The sequence below is a fragment of the Pyxicephalus adspersus genome, chromosome 3, assembly GCF_032062135.1.
Source record: "Pyxicephalus adspersus chromosome 3, UCB_Pads_2.0, whole genome shotgun sequence".
NCBI lineage: Eukaryota > Metazoa > Chordata > Amphibia > Anura > Pyxicephalidae > Pyxicephalus > Pyxicephalus adspersus.
The window spans coordinates 157,021,528-157,033,433 of record NC_092860.1 but is presented as its reverse complement, the minus strand read 5'-3'; the positions used below and the strand labels follow the sequence as shown (position 1 = coordinate 157,033,433).

The following is an 11,906-nucleotide window of genomic DNA, read 5'->3' as shown; positions in this document are numbered from 1 at the left end:
TCATTGCTTGTCATTGGTTCCTTACTGGGATGCCCCAAAAAATGTCACCCCTGTGCCCTAAGTAAAAAGGTTGGGGCCGAAGGATAACAAATTCTTTTCAAGAGTCCTAATTCTCTGAAATTGGCAGAAATCACTCCGCAACATTCACTGTCCTGGTGCAATAGGTGGGATTAGCTCCTAATGGGACCCCTGGGCATCCACATAGTCTCCACCCAGATTAGTAGCATTGGTTACTCTGATTGGTTACTGTGGGCTCCTCATAGGCAGTACTTAATCAATCAAATGTTCTTCATTGGTCACTGTTGTAAAAATAGCACGTGCAGCTGATTCACCAACATCTGGATTCACCGGCAACATTCTCATGCCGCTCATACAGGTGGCGCAGCTGCAGATTTGTCCATTAATGATGAAACAAAAGCAATTGCATGGTAGACACACACATCGGGTCAGATTGATGGATAATATAGGTCGTGGGCTAAAGCAGCAGAGCGCACACTGGGGCAGACAGCTTCCCTTTCAATATGATGCTAAATATAGACACTAAATGGGGCCCTAGGCAAATGGGGGCCCCAAAAGCACAGCATTCCAGTTTCCTGTCAATAGGGGCATTGGAGAAGTTGGGGGTTCCTGGTAGCTGCACCCTCACCTGGCAATGCCAACCTTTATAACCAATGCCCACCAGCATGAAGGCTGCGTTGCCCCCGTGGTTCTCATGTCTGCTGGCTCAGCAGTTTGTGCGCTCCAGTTGGTGGGGGATGGAATTCCTTTACCTCCATTGGTGACAACCAATATTTAGAAATGGCCACCGGGACAAATGGTGCTGAGGAATCCCCCAGAGGAATACATTTCTTTCATTATTATACAAAATAGAAAAGTAGCAAAAATTTGACAGGGGTGCCAACATGAGACTACACAGGATATTGACTATATTACAATAAAATATTTAATAAAATTGATTTTTTTTTGGGGGGGGGGCAATTAATGTTTTATCTGCAGAGGCCCAAATGACCCCCCGCTTCTTCTAGCTCTGTATAGAGGTGAGATGAAGTGAACACTGCCATCTGCTGGCTGCACTCAGCATTACAGTTAGATGAGATTTCCCTAGCAGACATTGGTCTATTCCTACCACAGAGTGCTGAGTTACAAATACCAAAGACCAATCAAGGCCCACATATAGATCATGGAATGCCAAATATGCCTATTAATAGCAAATGATTTTAAGAAATCCATTCCAGGTTGGCTGGATCACTCAGGTGTTCCCATAGTTTTATCTTCCCCAGTTTTGGAGAGCTCTAATAAACCAGGTCCATTGTGTATTGGGGCGATCTGCTTTACTCATCATCATCATCCTCCTCCTCACTTCAACTGCTGAGGACAATCATGTCATATGCAGAAGAAACATGCCAAAGTTAGCATAAGAATGGTTTATTTCTGAGTCTCTTGGTTTGTACACCTACTGCTCCCATCAGAAACATGTGGATGTATGAACAATAAAGACGGAGGGGCAATTTGGCCATTCTGCCCCAGAGCCAAGGGGCAATTAAACAGAAATTCTGAGCCCTTTAACAATCTCAGTGCAAGAAAATATCACAAGCAAGTATCTAGCGCCCTCTAGTGGACATTCTCGGTATTGTTTTGGTTGCATGTTGCAAAGTACACAAGTTGAATCATTTGTGCAAACAACAAAGTAAATCCAATCACTTCTCATGACCAATAGAAACATCGATTTTATCAATCAAGCTCAGAAATGGTGGCTGATCTGCTCGTAGCTTCAGTTTTAGGAAATGAATCTGCAAGGATTGAGAATTTTTTAAACTCAACCCACATGGAATTTATTCCTAGCTGATGTCTTTTTATTCCAGAAATCTTCCCTTTTCCATGATTACCTGAACATATCACCCACTGGGGTGTTGGCATTCTATACCTGGCACTCTGTGGGCCCATTAGGAAGTACACGCCAACTAACCCCAACCTTCCAAAAATAAAAATCCCCTTTGTGGGCTCTATTTATAAACTATTCACCCATTATTTCCCTCTAGATTCATTCATGTATGATACTCCCCCCACCTCCTAGATTGTAAGCTCTTCTGGGCAGAATTCTCTCCTTCTGTGTCTCTGTCTGTCATTTGCAACCCCTATTTAATGTACAGCGCTGTGTAAATCCTGTTTATTAATAATAATAATAATAATAATAATAATAATTCGTATTGTGACAGCTGTGCACTTCTGAGATTGGCCACTAGGTGGCAGAACGAGTCATTGATTTATTAGGAACTGAAATGACAGGTGTGGAGAGATTGGACCATCTGTCAGTGAATTTCAGATGAATTGATGGGGGAATAATTTATAAATCACTGGCACCACAACCCACAGATGTGAATGGGCCCTTAAGGATAAGAAGGTTGTGATTTTGAAACCCCTCACCCATCCAGGAATCTCTCTGTGGTCCTGCAGAATATTGCACCAGCAGATTGCTATATTGGAGCTCTATAGACTTGTGGGATCCATAGCCAGCCAAGGAAGGGTTAATGATCTGATTGAGCTCACTGATTGGTGGGTGTGATAAATAGAAGGATGGGGTGAGGAGATTGTGCTGTGTGTGCTGCAGGCAGAGGTATTCAGATTGGAGGGGGGAGAGTGGGAGGTTGCAGGCTGTGGGTTGCCAGATCACATTGGTCATCCTCTCAGTGAAAGTGTTTGTCACCCTAGGGCAGGACTACAAAACACCCCCACAAAATAGGGGAGGGGTTCTGTGCAGGTAAGTGTACCTGATGTGAGTGCAGGGATTGGGAATCTGTTAGTTTGCAGGATTCCTGGCAGGATCAAGAGGTATTTGCACCTTTTTGAGTGCATATCCTTGTTTCCCTATCCCACCTGTGCAGGCTCTGCAAGTATCCTCCAGGTGCAGTGCATGGTCTCAGTAGTGTGATTGACTCTGTGTGAATATCCACAGGACATGGTTATGTTTATTGTGCTAATCCCCCCCCCAGAGCAATCCAGGGGTGTGACCCATCTATGACCCCCTTTGTAGTGCAGATTTTAGTTGTGCCCACCTACAATGACCCCTACTTGCCAGGCCATGCTTCACCCGTGAATGAATCCTCCAATCAGCTGTCCTGGATCAGATGAAATCTGCCATAAAATTGCTGACACAAATAGGGAAGATTGATTGGGTGTTGGATGAGCTGATAGGCTTTATTAGCCTGTGACAGTATTCCAATGATAGACAAGAATGTACTGTGCGGCAGAGCAGTGTAAATCCCAGGACTGGATAAGCCTGACCCCTTTCCTACATGTGGAATATTTCCTGGCTCGGGTGTCCATATTGGGTGATGTTTAGTTTCTGTGGATATCTGGATATTTCTCAGCATTTCCTGTTGGTTACATGAGATGTTGTTCTGTCCCCAGCACCATGTCCTGTGTATCTCGAGGCGCTGTGATTCTGGTGGTCACCCTATTCTATGGCCTGGTGTCGGCCCAGTTTCCTCGTCAATGTGCCACCCCGGAGGCCTTGGCTGCTGGAGAATGTTGTCCGTCCCTTTTCCCAGAGAAGTCTCCCAATCCCAGTGACCTTTGTGGCTTTACGGTGGGCCGGGGCCGCTGCACGCCGATCACCGTGGACGCCAGGCCCCATGGACTCCAATATAAATTGGAGGGGCTGGACGACCGGGAATACTGGCCTATCCGCTTCTTCAACAAGGCGTGTCTGTGCAATGGCCGCTTCTACGGATACAACTGCGGCGGCTGCAGACCTGGCTGGGCCGGAGACAACTGTGACCAACCCATGGTCGTTGGTGAGCGGTGGGGGGAGGATGTATGGGGAGTGGGGTCACGACCTTGCCAAGAACACAACGCACCCGGACTACGTCATTGCCACCAGACACTACAATCAGCTCATCGAGAGTAACGCTACCGACTTTGAGAATATTTCCATTTATGACTTTTTCGTCTGGACTCATTACTACAGCGTCAGTAAAACCTTCCTTGGCCCAGGTCAGGGCAGTGCCGGTGGTATTGACTTCTCCCACGAAGGCCCGGCGTTCCTCACCTGGCACCGGTTCCATTTGCTGCAGCTAGAAAGGGACGTTCAGGTAAAAACATGGTGGAAGGGAACGCTGGCAATTTTCATGCTGGTTTCTGTAGTGGTTGGAGGTCCGTAACCCCCCCCACCCCAACTTTGTAAATGGCTTGGCTGTCTTATTGGCTTGGTGACCACAAAGTAGAAGAACCTCTATCAGGTTTTACTGTTCTTTGAGGTTATCCCTCAACAGATGGCCCTGATGGGTATAAACTGCCCAGTTTTGGCCGAAGACCAAACACAAATATATGTAGTAGGTGGCTAGTGCAGAAAATTGGGATAAAGGTCCACCTAGGACTAACATTGGTAATGAATCTATGGGGTCATGGCAAATCTTGGTAAGCAATGTGGTGGTTTAAAGGGTTTGATAATCATGGCGGCCCTAATTCTTCTCTCTTCTTGAAGAACCTTCTGAATGATCCAACCTTTGCTCTGCCTTACTGGAATTTTGCCATTGGTGGTAGCAAGTGTGATATTTGTACCGATGACCTGATGGGTGCAGAAAGCAATTTTGAAGAACATCTGCTGAGCCCCAATTCCATCTTCTCTCAGTGGAGAGTTGTGTGTGAAGATATAGAAGAATATGAGCGCCTCGGCACAATCTGCAATGGTGAGTAAATGGGACTAATCATAACTGGACATCTTCATGGATACGGCTGGTTCTGATGTATATAGAAACATTTTTTTTCTTATCTGCAGGTACAGTCGGAGGTCCAATCAGGAGGAACCCTGCAGGAAATGTGGCACGGCCCATGGTGCAGAGACTTCCAGAAATGGAAGAGGTTTTGCTCTGTCTGGAAGTGAATTTGTTTGACACGGCACCATTCTTCTCCAATTCTTCTGAAAGCTTTCGGAATGCAATTGAAGGTACAGTATACCTTTGGTACTGGGCTGATGGCCCAACATGGGGCTCTGATGGTGATAATAAATGTTCTGTTATAGGGGGAAGGGGGCATTTTTATGTCTTTCATTGGAAATCAGATCACCGTGACTTCTGTATTCCACAGGGTACAGTGAGCCGTCTGGTCAATACAACCCAATAGTTCGGAGCCTCCATAACCTTGCTCATCTGTTTCTGAATGGTACAGGAGGACAGACCCACTTGTCCCCCAATGACCCAATCTTTGTGCTCCTGCATACCTTTACAGATGCCGTATTTGATGAATGGCTGAGAAGACATGGTGCAGGTAGGATCTGTAGGGATTCACTTCTGAACTGTATTCAATGGTGAGAAATTGGTTATTTGGTATCCTAACTTTGATATGAGCTCCTGGAGTCCAGTTGGGTCACGGTGGAAGATTATATTGAGTATGTGGACTACCTGCAACTTTCACCTTTATGTATGGTCTCCTTCTCCATGGCACTCATCATTCTTGTTTCATCATAGATTCCACACAATATCCCCTGGAAAACGCTCCGATTGGTCACAACAGACGGCACAATATGGTTCCATTCTGGCCACCAGTGACCAATGGTGAAATGTTTGTAACTGCACCTGAAAATCTGGGCTATTTCTACGACATTCAGTGGCCAAGTAAGTAAAAATTCCTTTAGATGATCTTCTCGGATAGAAAGTTGATCTTCCTTTGCTAGAATTCTTCAGGGTAAATTTGATTACATGATGGGGCTCGCCACATTTCAGGGACTTCTATTGGGGGTTGTAATGCACGAATGTTCCCAACATAGAGGGTGAACTCCTGGGAATCTAAGCCCTAAGTGTTGGTCCCCAATGCAGGGCACATGGACCACCACAGAAAACAGGGAAACGTAGGATACCGAAACGGAACATAACTTTGGGGTACACAACTATTTTTGAATCGGTTCATTCTGTCCATGGAAGGTCTTTCCATAATGCTGCTTTGAATGTGGAGGGGTTGGGACCCCAGTCTGGGTTTTAGTTCCTTTCTACAGATGACCGTTCTTCCCAAAAGGGGGGAATGAGAGACCAAGCCCAATGGGGAACCTGTCTCCTATGACTGCTGTCTTAAAGGGGATTGCCCTCACTTTGGGCACTTCAATCATGTGGCTTCTACAGGGCAGAATGTAAAGAGGAAATTGTATCTAAAAACTGAACCCTGGAAGACCCACCATGGTTGGTGGGCATTGGCTGCCAGGTGAATGTTCCAGTTGTCTCTGATGAACCCTAGGACTTTGTTCTGATTAGACTTTGTTTTTTTTTTTTTTCTTTTAGGTCCTTCATTAGGAAATGAAGAGATCACCCTGATAGCGGTCTTTGCGGCTTTTGTTATTGTAGCTGTAATTTTTGTTGCCACCCGATATGCTGTTCGGAGAAGGCACCACAGAAACGAAACTCTGAAGCCCCTCCTGGACGAGTCCTATCAGTGTTATGCTGAAGATGAGTATGCAGAGACTGTGTGATATCCAATTGAATGATGAACCAAATGTCTGAAGTCTCAGGTGCTGGGAGATCCCATTGGGTTGTAATGCCGTACGGTTATGAAGTCTCTGCTAGGACAACATCCCGGACTGGATCAAGCGTTTCCTTACAATATTATGTGACGCTAACACAATTTGGCAGGAAAGGTTTTAACTTGAAGATCCGTCCTCCTTGTGTACAGTAATAGACACCAACAATGACCTAATAAAAATACAGAAAACAGTTTTTGTGTTTTCTATATTACTTCTTTCATGCTGCCAGTCCTGCATTATCATGGGAGGAAATGGTGGGATGGCCAGGGGGACTATAGAAATGCCCTCATTGGAGATGGAAGTTCATCATGGTGCCGGTCCTGCGTTATTATGGGAGGAAATGGTGGGATGGCCATGGGGACGATAGAAATGCTCCCGTTTACATACATCTTCTCCATAATGTTCAGAGAAAGAGACGTCCACGTACGATGGGTTAAAATGTCCACTAAGAGGAGGAATTGATTTTAGCTCAATCTGTAGCACATACCTAGGAAAAGTGGATGTGGCTTCACATAAAATGGCATTATTATGGTGTTCCCCTAACCCCTATAGTGATTAATATTGCATTCTCCTTTACTGTGGAGTCTACCCTTCCCCTAATGGCCTTTACTTTTGACCGCCCCCCATTGGCTATTATAATAGAGTTGCACCACCTATAACGCTCCCCAATCTTCTAAGTTGACTTTCCACAAGATTTTTGGTTGTGTGTGGGTTATTTTCCCCCTATTGGTGAGACCAGGTACTGATGGTAGGGATTCGCCCTCCACTGGTGAGGTCCAGTACTGATGGTGGGGATTCGCCCCCTATTGGTGAGGCCAGGGTCTGAAATTGGATGAGAAGACCAGCTCACCGTTCCATTTCATCCCAATGGTTTTCAGTAGGTTGAGGTCAGGGCTCTGTGCAAGACCCTCGAGTTCCTCCATATTGGTGACCCCATGTCCTATTGGAAGGGGCTTTGTACCCTGGGGCACAGTCATGGGGTGCAGAAAAGGGTCTTTACCAAACTGTGACCACAAGGCTGGAAGAGCACAATTGTCTGCAATGTCTTTGTATGATGGAGGATTACTGGGACTTTTCACTGGGCACACCTGAACCCCATCAGTGGGTGGGGCAAATAGGACCCTTCACAAATATAATTGTTTGGGCAAATATAGAATGGTGGACAAGCCATGAAATGTGTAACTGGAGCCCAGACTTCATGAGTTTTCTTTATATATAATTTAATGTAATACAAAGCTCAGCTTGTAAAAATATAAACTCTGCCTCAAAATTGGAAGAATTGCTCATAATAGGCACTTTATGTTGCCCCTAGAGAGGGCAGATTATAAACCTTTCTATTTCTATCTTTCTATCAGTGGTCACCATCTTCACCACAGCCGGTTCTCCAAAACCATTCCCAGGTCCAAGTCAGCTCAATCTTCCCCTGCTGGAACCATAATCAGCCAGTCACTTCCTGTCTGGTGACCCCATGTATGAAGGTGGGTCTGGGTGTCACCGGGACAGGAAGTAAGGTGAAGTATCCTCAATAGTTAGGAACCCATCAGAGCTCTCTGTATGGTTGGATCCATTGAAAGCTCTGGAAGGTGATTGGTCAGACTACAATCTCAGACCTGTGTTCCTTCTTCCTGGTTTTGGGCTGTTGGCGTCCATCCTCATTTTTTGGGCGTTGCTGGATTCGGGCCCCGTATTTCCCATTCGCGTAATAATATATAACATCTGCAGTGATATAATATTGGTTTAAAACAAAGCTGGCAGAGTCTATAATTAATCTATGCCAACAGGGGGCATCATTTCCTCCGGCATCGGTTTCTGTTTTTCTTGCTCCACAGCATGTGAGTTTTTATCTGCAGAGATTAAGAGGTGGAGGATCAGAGATACAATTTCAAGGCGTGGCTCAAAGGGAACCTGTCTGTAACATCAAACATCATTAAAAAACAATATCTGCCTGGAGTGTCCAATCTGATAGGGACACACATGGTTCAACTTATTGGTCATGCTAATATATGGTGAATGGACTGCAGGTATACATTTTTTTGGAATCCCCCCCTAAACAGGAATGCCCAGAGATAAAAAAAAGACATTGGGCTCTATAAATTATTCCCCTGTCAATTCATCTGAAATTCACCATCTGAAGATGGTAGAATCTATTCCCATTTCAGTTCCTAATAAAACAATAAAATGTCCTGCCACCTAGTGGCCAACTAAAAAAATGCACAGCTGTCACAATAGGTATGTTACCTGTATCAAATGAAGATTATTATTATTAAACAGGGTTTATATAGCACCAACATAATACGCAGCGCTGTACATTAAATGGGGTAGGTGGGGGGAAAGCTGTGTATGGGGTAGGTAGGTGAAAAGTGTGTGTATGGGGTAGGTAGGTGAGAAGTGTGTGTATGGGGTAGGTAGGTGGGCAGGATGTGTACGGGGTAGGTAGGTGGAAAGGCTGTGTATGGGGTAGGTAGGTGGGAAGGGTGGAGTGGGATGAGTCTGGCTGCAGCATTCATGATAGATTGTAGAGGAGAGAGTCAGGTTAGTGACCCAAATAATTTTTTTTTCTATATACTGTAAAGTGCCGCGGAATATGTTGCCAGTTTAAAAAAATTAATCTGAAGAAATAAAAAAATAAATTTGTGATAAATCATTGTACTGTCCCTTTAAGTGAGTATCACCCCCTCCCCCTCCTGAACTGCATTCCAGGAAAAGGCAGAAATCTCCCATCCCTCCCCACCCTGCAATATAATCATTGCTTCCTGCAGGGTGGGAAGAATAAATCTGGGACAAAACAAAAACATGGGAACAACTAAAAATATTTCAAATGGAGGTAAATGGAAAAAAAGATTTCAGATTGTTCCGAATAATAAATACGTCTTCTGTCAAATCAGCTGGGCAGTAATAATAAAGATAAAATAATATTAATAATTCAATATAATGAGCTACATAAAGAATCATCATAAAAAGGATAATGATTATAGTAATTAAAAATCATAAATATAATAATTACCCACCTCCATTTTTCTCCCACCACCGCCACCTGTTGGATGCTTTGATTTCACCCTCTGTGAAAACAATGGAGCAGTAAAATCAAAAAATGTTGGTTAAAGTCCAGCTCCAGTTTGTAGAAAATTACAAAAATAATGATCCTTCCAAAATAAAATTCTTACTGCAATACTCCAGTGTTATCCTCCGCAGAGTATCCTCTTCACCACTAGATGGAGCTGCTCTGTCAGCACAGAATCTCAGGGATCCGCCCCCTGGGGGCGTGTCATTAGGCTGCTCAGAACTCACAGGAGGATCTAAAGAAGTGCAGCCAGTCATTGCTTGGCTTTGTTTTCTGCAGTAATCAGGACCCGCCCACCAGCAGAGGAAGGGGTGGAGGAATGATGTCATGTGACAGGACCAAAGAGCAGGAATGTTCCGAGTAGGTGGGGCAGTAAATAGGGAGAATGGATTTTAATATTTAATATTCTCTTTCATATATATATATATATAAATAAATAAAATATACAGTGTCTGTTCCTGTCTAGTGTACATTTGTGTTACCTGCCAACACACATTACACAGACAGGGCCACTGTTGGCAGCCATTGCTGGGTGCAGGAAGTGGCTGTAAAATGGCTGCAGGGTTTTATCTGCCTTACGTCATCATTCTTGAAAATCGTCTATTCTGTGCAGCAGCTGAAAGGTAGCATTAGGCTTGCAATGGGAGGAGCTGCTCTGTAAGCTGGTGAGGGTTGAAGTCTGGTGTCCTCATTGGTGAGAGAAGTGGCTATAACTGGTGCAAGTTGTCACAGCGTTGTCACCCTCCTTATTGAATGGTGGAAATAACCAACAGTGGGCCCCTATGCAAATGACTTTGTGACCCCTGCTGAACTCACGTTAGGCCCCTTTGGACACATATGCAGGAGATTAATCCAATGATGCCATCGTATGATACCACCCCCGGTGCAGCATTTCCCCTCCTCCTCTGTATGACCATTGATGTCCCCATCCCCCCCTCACATCCCATCCTTTGTACTTCTCCACTTTTATGTTCCCGGTTATATTTAGCCCACTAAAGAAGCTCCAAGGACACGTGAGAGCCGTGTGACCCCGCAGCCACCAATAGATAAAAGACTTTTCAACACTTTATTGTGTCCTAACAATGGAATACCAATCCAGCCTGGGAAACAAGATGGCGGAAAATGGCCAGACAATACTCACATACAATACTAACATTCAATACTCACATACAATGCTCCCCTACAATATTCACATACAATGCTCACAGACAATACTCACATATAATGCTCCCCTACAATACTAACATGCAATACCCACATACAATACTAACATGCAATATTCACATACAATACTCACATACAATGCTCACAGACAATACTCACATACAATACTCACATACAATGCTCCCCTACAATACTCACATACAATGCTCACATGCAATACTCACAATACTCACATATAATGTTCCCCTACAATACTCACATGCAATACTCACATATAATGCTCCCCTACAATACTCACATACAATGCTCACAGACAATACTCCCCTACAATATTGACATGCAATACTCACATATAATGCTCAACTACAATACTCACATACAATGCTCCCCTACAATACTCACAAACAATACTCACATATAATGCTCAACTACAATTCTCACAATGCTCCCCTACAATACTCACATACAATGCTCGGATACAATACTCCCCTACCATACTCACCTACAATACTCACATATAATGCTCCCCTACAATAAAGAGAGAGGAGATGGAGGGAAGAGTGCAGAGTCTGCAGGAACACAGGAGGAAAGTAGAAGAAAAAGCAGCCGGTGACACAGAAACAGTCACTGCCCTGTTTGGAGATTTCAGGAGACGTCTGGAAGACCTGGAGAAGAAAGTGCTGAGTGACATCTCTGGACAAGCAGAGCAGATTTCCCTCTCGGTGTCTGGTGTGATCCAGGAGCTGGAAATAAGGAAGGATGAGCTGTCCAGGAAGATCCATCACATTGAGGAGCTGTGTAACATGGCGGACCCACTGACTGTCTTACAGGAATCAGACACGGGGGACTTGTGTGAAACTGAGGATGGAGCTGATAGAGAGAGACATGATAAACTCCTCCATGATGGGGGGGATGTGGCTGGGGTCTCACACACATTACATACAGGTTTATCCGATATAATGTCCATGATAAGTATACAGGAATCTATGTGCACAAATGTATTGCCACATTCGAGTACAAAGGGTAAAGTTCACATTACTACTGAAGAATCCCTGCCGAACCCCCAACCAGTCTTCACAGTACAACAATCTCACCACCAGACTAGAGGACCAAACGTTGGGGCTGTACAGCAAACGTTGGGCGTTACAAACACATTACTGGATGTTTTCACAG

At 44.6% G+C, this 11,906-nt stretch overlaps 1 long non-coding RNA gene and 1 pseudogene across 1 annotated transcript; one reads left to right on the top strand and one right to left on the bottom strand.

The window, feature by feature from the left end:
- The first annotated feature begins 2,672 nt into the window (after window positions 1-2,672).
- On the top strand, window positions 2,673-6,701 carry LOC140327858 (5,6-dihydroxyindole-2-carboxylic acid oxidase-like; annotated as a pseudogene).
- Window positions 6,702-7,702: 1,001 nt separating this feature from the next.
- On the bottom strand, window positions 7,703-10,371 carry LOC140327373 (uncharacterized). The gene is made up of 3 exons (XR_011920040.1): window positions 9,673-10,371; window positions 9,517-9,567; window positions 7,703-8,352 (listed from the first exon to the last, which is right to left on the bottom strand). It is a non-coding gene; the product is annotated as an uncharacterized lncRNA (long non-coding RNA).
- Between the last annotated feature and the right edge of the window lie 1,535 nt (window positions 10,372-11,906).